Raw genomic sequence first — 9,757 nt, forward strand, 5'->3', positions numbered from 1 at the left:
ATTATATTATAAAAATGAAAAAAAAACGAAACATTAACATTCTGTGCGTGACTTTTGTTCGTAATTAATTAATCGTGTGTAGTTATTAAAACTCGTAACGATATTTACCATTTTAAGGTAAAACGAAAAAAAACGGAACATTTTATTATCGTAATAGACGAGTTATGACAAGGTTGTTTTTGTATTATTGGTGTAGATAATATACTAAAATGTTTATTAAATTAAATAGACCGGACTCACAATTATTACATTCTTTTGTGTCGTATACCTCGAAAGATATTGTACTTGTTGTTATTACCTCATAATTTTGTTTTAAACTACCAATTTATGTACTAGGTGCCTATAATACAGTCATAATGTGTTAATGTCCATGAATGGATAATTAGTCGATATATCATTAGTGGAGAGTGGTTATATTATGCTGCAGTATGAAACAATATCATCCCAAAAATAGGTAATTAAATAAATAGAACTATTCTGTATTAAACACTATAAATTTGCTGAAATTGATAGATACTTACTACTTAACTTCACTTCATTTACATATAGTTATTTACGAGTTCACGATATCAGCAATAATAAATTGACAACAATTTTATTTGATGATGAAAACCATAGACGTGTGCACTGGAGCAACAAAGGCAGTATGTACTGGCCCCTGAAGTTCTTTTTGAGTACCACAGCCGTTAAATATTTAATTATGGTCCTCGGTAAATTATATCTTCATAAAGTTATATTTCTACAAATTATGTGTATTTTAATAATAATAAAAAAAAACTATTAATCATACGATTACAGCTATCTAAAATGTACCTAATATAAATCCTACAATATATTTACCTCGGTAACCGTGATTTTAAATTGTAATAATTATCGTCAAAAAATCTAAAGTTTGGATTGCTGAAAAGTTCATATTTTTCAATAAAACTTAAACAATACAACATTTCAATATCGGTTCTTGAAATAAAAAATACAAAATTATAGGCCGGTTTTCGTGGAAAATAGTTTAAATTATCCTTTTACAACACCTATAGATTAAACTCGAAATTAATAGATCACAGTTATTTTTTTTCAAGTTTTTTTTTATTTATCAATATTTTCTTGTATATATGATATATATTTATATGTGAGTAATTCTAAGTATAGTACCTAAATATTCTACTAATAGTTAAGCTTAAACTGGCACAAAATTATAAGCTTTATATAATTAATTTATATTATTATTCATGAATTATAAATGATTTGTCCTTAAGCATGGCGATGAAATTTCACTATAATTATTACATTATTATATTATATAACGTGCGTAGATTTTTTAGTTGCATGTTCAATTTCAATATTAATAATATTAATAATATTATAAACTAAATACTGCTGAAGAGATACTTTATAGTTTTTTTGTAAGTTTCAGCAGCAGTGAATCATTTACTTGTATAAGTATTATTTTTAAATTTATAATATATATTTGTTAGTGTTAACAGTGATTCCGTGATTATATAAATGATTATATAAACTAATATAGACTCAAATCCAAATAATAGTATGGATAAGACTTCGGAATTTGGAACAACAAACAAAAGATATAGTTTAATCAACAGTTTTAGATTTCGCATGCCTGGATTGACACTTCCGGAAACTCTTAAGAATACTTAATAATTTTAAGCTAAAATAATATTAAAAAAATATAATATTTTGTTTTGATTCAACTACTATGCTGAAACTATTACTAAATCAAATAAATGTGAATCGCTTAATAATATTTTCATGCAATATTCATACTTGTTAGGTAATTAAGTATCAGATTTCGACTGAATATTTCAATTAATAAACAATACATTTAGTAAAAAACATTAATAAAATATCGAGTCTTGGGTCTTATATATATATTTTACTTTTTTGATCGAACGTTATATAACCTTTGAATATATTATATAAGTACTTTATTCACTTACCTGTGCTGCTTATTTTAAATCAACTGTAAGGATATGTCTAAAGAAAAATTATTTAATAGACTCATCAGTTTCCATTTATTAAGAGTTAAAAGCTTTGCCGATTAGATTACTGTATAAACAATTTGCCATGTTAAGTGTTTCTAAAAAAAAAAATCATTATTTACACATTTAAAAACGAGAATGTACGAGCCTATGATATTCAATTTAATTACACAAAAAAAAAAAAAAAAAAAATAGGGAAACATTTTTTAGATTATTTAGGTCCAAATAATTGAAGTGCTGTTTTAAAAATAGCGTTTTCTGTAATGTAAATAAAAAATTTAAATATCTATTAAACAAAAATTCTATTCTAAAATATTTATATGGTTGATAAGTGAACTTTAATCTTAAGTATTTTTTTCTTTTATTTATAATTATGTTATGAAAATGTATATAATATTTATTTATTGTAAATGTTTTAATTTTTAAAATTTCATAATAACTCATTTATACCTCTACACAAGTTTTGCGTATAGTCTAAAGTAAATTAATTTTAATGTACCTATTACAAGAAAAAAAATAGCTTCCTCTTGAGTTTTTTTAATGAAGTCAAGAATTACTCTGAAAGAAAATTGAATTCAGTATAACAGCTGTGACAATCACTACTTCGGTGTTATATTTCCAGCTATTAATTAATTTCGAATTTTTGTTACGTTTAAACTCAATATTTAATATTTACATCTAAAACATTACATATATATAGTAAACCTTAATTCTCCTATAATAGCGTTTAAAAGTATCACTATAGATGTTTGTATATTATACAAATAAGCCAATGATCAAATTAGCTAAGATAACATCAATATCATTGGCTCAATGTCAAACGACTCTAATTTTAAGTTCCGCGAATAAAATGTTTGTAAATTTTAACAAAATAATGAACATATCGTTTTTTATTGTTTAAACTTTAAATAAGTTATTTCGTCCAAATTAGTAATTAAAATGTCTAAAAACATTAATGATTTAACACAATGTTTAGATTTTATGGTTATAATATGAGCTAATTATGACAAATTTTATATTAAATTTTCAAAACTGAAAAACTACAAAAAGAAAAATTTTTATAAATTTTTAATTACAAAATAGTTTATAATTTTTTGCGATTTTGTCTAAATTTTGATTATGAATGCATACCTATATAAAAAAATAGTCCCTATATATTTTTAATATTTTTATACAGATATAAGAATATATTTTGTGGGATATTTTATTAAATTTCCAAGCATTGATACCTATCAAATAATTTTTAATTAATATTTGTAAAAAAAAAAAATGTAAAAAAAGGACATAAATAGGTAGGACAAATATATTTAAAAAATGCATTGTAACTAGAAAACGATAATTTAAACATTTGGTAAAAATGTCAAATGTCTACGATTATTTGTTTTCGAGTTATATCAAAAAAACAGAATCAATACTGTCGAAAATTGGATTTCATAAAAATTCCATTTTTTGTTTGTTTTTCCCAACTATAAACATAAATATTGAGAATTCTTAAGTTTTTAGGTTTTACCTCTCAAAAGTACACTCTAGATTCAATTTAAAATTCAAAAACACTCTTACTTTTCAAAAACCGAATTATTTTATCTAAAACTTATCACGTACTCACACACAAAAAAATATACACTATGACAAAATTATATACATTTCATCACTCCGCTCAGAAAAATAAAATAACAATAATAATAATAATTTACAAGGCTTATTGATGATTAAGTTTAGTATAAATTTAAATAAAACAAACTTTACCTCAGTAATATAAAAATATCAGCACGCTAGTGGTGGCAAGAACTATTTACCTAGTGCTTTACATACTAGGAAAATAACATGTCAGTTGTACCATCCGCTTATTTTTTATAAACCCAAAACACACGACATACATAACATTATTTCGTAATGAATATAATATGTACTAATGTACTATATGTCTATATATAATAACTCATTATTATTATATGGTTAAAAATATTGCACATAATTTCCAAAAAACATAGAAAAATATTAATAATTCCTTTTCTAATATCCAACGAGTTGAAATAGTAACTCGCGCAATCGCAGCACAATAATTATTATTTAATCGTATGATTCTTTTTTGAACGTTTTGAGAATTTAAGTAATTATACGGTAAACACTAATAGACTATAATAAGAGTATAGTCCTCCTGAATCTAACATCATGCAAGTTTCCAGTGTTGTTGGGTCTTGCAACTACAACCACATACCTATTCATTAGTTTTGAAAACTATATGAGAAACGCGGAGATCACGGCTGTCGTCATCATTATTCATCATATTCAACATAGGTGAATCCAACAGACGTACGACGGAGCGTCGTCTACAGACAACACCCAGGCCGGTTACAATCGTTCCAAGTTGGAACATCCAACTCTTACAACAGTTACAACTATGAACTAGCACGAAACTGCAGCCCGATCGATGGTTCTAATACCCATTACCAAAGCTATATGTGGAAAAGTCCCTGGATCTATAAACAGTGAGTCTTGATAAGAATCAATTGAAAATTCATCGACATCGATGGGCATACTTATATTATTATTATTTATATTGATAAATATAAATTGAATTATGATGACTTAATCAATATTATTTATAATTATATTATCTTAATTCTAAACAATACTATAAATTATGATACCTAACCCGCAGTATTTATATATATATATATATATATAAAATACTTAACACCTTATTAATATCATTATAGGTACCTAGTACCTACCCATCACTGCCTTCAAATATTATCATTGAGACAATATATTCAACCCTTATGTGCCGACCTGGTTCAATCTACCATATTATACTGCTAAAAAAATAATAAATTACAAATGGTGATGTAATAATATAAAATGTAAGTTTTGAAATTTCTCTGTTTAGTCATCAAAAACAAAATTTTATAATAATATTAGTTTAATGTTTTAAATTACAAATTTTCAAAAAGAATTGGAATGAAATAATTTAAAGATGACCTTCTGCAGTTATACCTAGGTAGGTATATCATAAATAAGGTATGCCATTTAATTAGTATTTAATTCAAATTGTGTTTTATTATATAAATACAAATTTAAAACTACATTGTTAATTAGACAACCCCCCTCCTATTATATATTAAATTTTAGAATTTTAATATATATTCAAAATACTATTTAGGACTATACAATTATGTACAAATCGTTCTGACGCTTATTATAATACGACTAAACGTGTACCTATCATATACTTATTTATTATAAAATATTTTGTCGAGAAAAGTTTCGATGACCCATTACGTAATAGTTACGTTATATTTTTCTATAGTACAATATACATCGAGTATACTACTATTAGATCAGCTTAATGTTACCGTCATCATAAACTGTATGCAAGTGCAATAACTGTGTACACGTATCAAAGCATCAAATGACTTTCATGCTTACCTACAACAAGTTACAGTACACAAAATATATTATTATATACAGTATACATTATATTTATAAAATAATACAAAACACGAGTCCGTCGTGTAAAACGTTGTTTGGCACATCTCATAAAATATATAATATTATGTTAAATTTGTACAACTTACTCGGTTAGGTTCGGCTGTTAACGACTCGAGGACATACGATACACCACGAGCGAATTATTTCGAAAATCCCCGTTTGACTAGCAGCAGGACTCGCCTAAGGAATACATAATAAGTATATTATTTACTTTCTTTCTTCCGTTTCTTTGTACATATACTTTTACACATCGTAGATGTGTCATCACTCATCATGTTATAATATAGCCCTAATCAGAATTTAAAAATCAACACAATTTTCAATGTTTATTTCGCGTGTCGTTAACTTTTAAGGAAATAATGGATATTGAATATAACCAATATATGTAAGTGTAAGTCACCACTAGAAAACTATATTGGCTCGAATTCCTATTTATCGAATTAAAAACGTCTGCACTTTTGAATTATATATTTTTTTTAAATGTAAATGGTACAAAAAAATAATTAGAACGTTAAATAATACGTCATTGTGGCCATCAATAATGTATGCTATACGTAATATTCAAGTGTAATTTTTGCAGCCCATATATTATAACCACTTGACAATTTCGAAAATTGATATAGTTATAACTATGAGAAGTTATAAAATAGGATTTTTATATCGTGATTTTTTTGCTGAAGTAAGTGTCTACGAAATGAAAACGCACTGCTGTATAAATATAGCTATCGATTCCGCTTAAAATTTTCGTAAAACGTGCCAACTCTAAAAACAATAAATTAGAATTTGCGATTGTATTGGCGTTATTTGTTTGTTTGGTTTTTTTTTTTTTAAAAAGCGTCGATTACAAAAAACTTCTTTATGGCTATACAGTTTCTGCTGCTGCTTCTGCTAATTCCGACCGCACGTGTGTTTGCTGTACTTATTATAGTACAAATGCACAACGGTACCTACGATAATGATAATAATAACATATAATTCACGTTCCATACGTATAATAATACAATCGATCGTCGCGTCGTCGTCCCGGTTGTGGAACGAGCAAATTAATCTCAAATAGATCTTTCGACTCGTCGACAAATGACTCGGCTCTCTCGCGGATCGCTACGACAACGACGACGACGACGACGACGAGACTCGTTTCGCTCCATGGACCGTATTCGGCGTGCCACTGCGTTTTTATTGCCTAGAAATCCGGTGAAAAACTACGATTTCATATTATATATCGTATATTGGAGCTACCTACGCTTAATTTATGCAAAACGGCTGAAATCCGTCACGGCGTAGTCATATAATTTGTAAAATAATATAATAAAAAAAACTTTCGACCGGTTGGCTGGGCGTGCGTAAACCGCTATCGCTGTTTGCACTGCGCGCGCAGGTTTTCGGATCCCGGATAACCTAACCTAATGCGAATTCTTACGGATGATTCATCCGTCGTATAGGTATGCAGCTTATTTGCGTTTTCTTTATACGCATATTTTGTAATTACGCGATATCGATGATTATTATACATAACGTATATATTATAGGCGCGAATCACTGCGAGGTTTGGCTATTGGCGCACGCCAGACAAATAATTTCTACAACTCTCTATAATATCGAGTGTCAAATTAAAAAATGTAAATAGAATAGCTAGATTTGATAATGATCGAATTATTTTATAGAGTATAATACAGGATGGTCAATGGTCATACTACTGCAAAACACCGATATTCCTTAACCTATATAACAACTATTAACTCATATATAACGGTTAAGAAATTAAGCTAATATAATTTTATGTCATAAACTTGTGAGTTGTAATTTTAAAGTTGTATTAAATGTACCAATCGAATATTTTATATTAGGTATACATAGGTATACACTTACCATTTTCCTCCATCGAATTAATCAGCCAATTTACTCAAAAAAATTTAGAAATATAATGCTATTTTCACTTGTGAATGTTAAATATCCGATTTAAAAAGAGTAGGTACTTTTGTCTCCCTTTATGAACACTAAACTATATAATACTTGAGGTAAAGTCTTCTAAACTTTTAAAGTTATCGCAAATCGTTAACATTATTTATACATTTTATTATGGCTAACAGTCTAGAGTGTACATAATACAGCCCGATACAGGACTCTAGTAGGAAAATATGAGTTTGTTAATATTGAATTCGATTGACAATGGATACATAAATAACAATAAATGCAGTTTAACAATATAATATATGATATTATACACTTACAGTTCACCGATTCCGTGTACATGACATATTATATATATTATAATGAACTTCGTGTTTATATCTGTACGATAATCATAATAATAACGAAAATTCTCGAAATCGATGCATGCCGCAACCACCAGTTGATTTAAATCGAAGTAAACATCAGGACGCAATGGGAAACACCGTCGGCAGCTGTAAATCAAACCACACGACTTAGTTCTAGCGAAAATCCATAATATTGAATATCAATAATATTATAATCTTTTATACACGACATGGCTATTAAACTTAGAGGTATTGCAACGCAAAACGTTATAGCATCACCATTTACCACTCCGACACTCCAGATACATAATAATACCCGAGTACGTATATTATAATAGTATAAACTACAGACAGTACAAACATTGGTAGATATACTGCAAAATTAATATTATAATTTATAACTATTACCTACTATTTTATTATCGTTATAGGCACCAATTTATCATTCGTTGACATTCACTTTAATTATTATAATATACGCTCTACACATTTGTGTTTAAATGCATTAAATGGGCGACGACTAGGTTTTTATTTTATAAAATAGCCAGCCTAATTTGTTTTATAGTTATAAATTACGTCATGGCAGTATATATATATGGTTATTACTAGAGCTCAAATATTTATGACTGCATATTTTTTTAGTGAAATCAGAATTACATCAAAATATGTCTTAAATTCGATTTATCATAAAGTTTAGATTTTAACTCATAATAGATACTTGTTTTGGATGGATTTGCATAATTGACATTTTTTAGCGTCTATTTGTACCTATATGGCTGTTTGTATAGTTTCTTGATTTAGTATAGCATATTTCTAATTTTAAAATAAGAAATAATAAAAAATGCTCCATTTTATTGTCATTATTTTGAATATTTATGATAACTCGATCAAAGATAATAACATGATTATTATCTATTATTATTGTTAATCGTTTACGAGTACAACTACTATAACTTTAATGATTAATGACAATTATACAACGCGTAAAATCATTTTTGTAAGTATAGGTACATTCAGTACATACTCGCAGCCTAACGGAATTTATACTCACGCTAAGAGTATGTATGTACGATGAGTAAATACATTTAAGTTACTCAACACATTTTAATATACTATATACTTATATTTATATACTTAATTTATTATTTACAAAACTTTAATTTTATTTGTACATATATTATAATATTATTTATATAATTTTAAAATTCATATTTCAATGAATTATTTATGGCCATCAAATTTGAGTTCTGTAATTACCTATTACAATTAAGTTACATTTATTTTTATTTTTTTAGACGGAATAATTGGATGATAAACCTGAATAATAGTGAGTTGCTTTTTGATAATAAATGCTTTGTATAAAATGAAAGAAAAAACTAGACACTCATAAGACGTTATTGATTAGAGCCACTGAATTAAAGAAGAGTCGTTGAAGGGCTATTGAAAACTTATTTTACAACAGCTTGAGTGTGATGTTAATAAGGGTTTCTTTCTTCAGTAAGTTTGATTGTTTTATTATCTCAGCACATCTTCTTATTGATATATTTTAGTATACGCAAATTTTTCTTGCAGCCAAATTTATAAAGCTGATATTAATTTACACTAACACAGTATATTATAATATATACTATACACATTCAAGTTATTTATAATAGAAGATAGTTTTTATTATTTTCACTGTTTTAATAGTACCTATTTCAATTTCTGAAAAGTTATTTTATACGTAATCAATACATCATAATTGTTATTTATTATTTACTAAACACAATACAATAGTGCAATCAAACATTTTAAACTGATGACTCACGAAAGTATTAATTTTATTAAATGTGGAATGTGGAAAACAAAAAAAAAATGTTTTGTATTTTTAGGTAAGTGTATAGGTACAATAAGAGGGGAGAGTGAAAAACCTTTAGCACCAAGGCGCAAAATTTCTGAACACGTCTCTGGTCGTAGTCGAAAAACTAACCTAACCTAAATGTGTTATTTATTGTATGTAGTATAGTTAAATGT

The 9,757-nt window shown here is 26.9% G+C and overlaps 1 long non-coding RNA gene across 1 annotated transcript; it reads right to left on the minus strand.

Annotated features, from left to right (window-relative positions):
* Positions 1-5,075: 5,075 nt before the first annotated feature.
* On the minus strand, positions 5,076-8,265 carry LOC126550920 (uncharacterized). Its single transcript, XR_007604959.1, has 3 exons — positions 7,718-8,265; positions 5,573-5,666; positions 5,076-5,423 (listed from the first exon to the last, which is right to left on the minus strand). It is a non-coding gene; the product is annotated as an uncharacterized LOC126550920 (long non-coding RNA).
* Positions 8,266-9,757: the final 1,492 nt, after the last annotated feature.

The sequence above is a fragment of the Aphis gossypii genome, chromosome 3 (genome assembly GCF_020184175.1).
Source record: "Aphis gossypii isolate Hap1 chromosome 3, ASM2018417v2, whole genome shotgun sequence".
NCBI classification, from domain to species: Eukaryota; Metazoa; Arthropoda; class Insecta; order Hemiptera; family Aphididae; genus Aphis; species Aphis gossypii.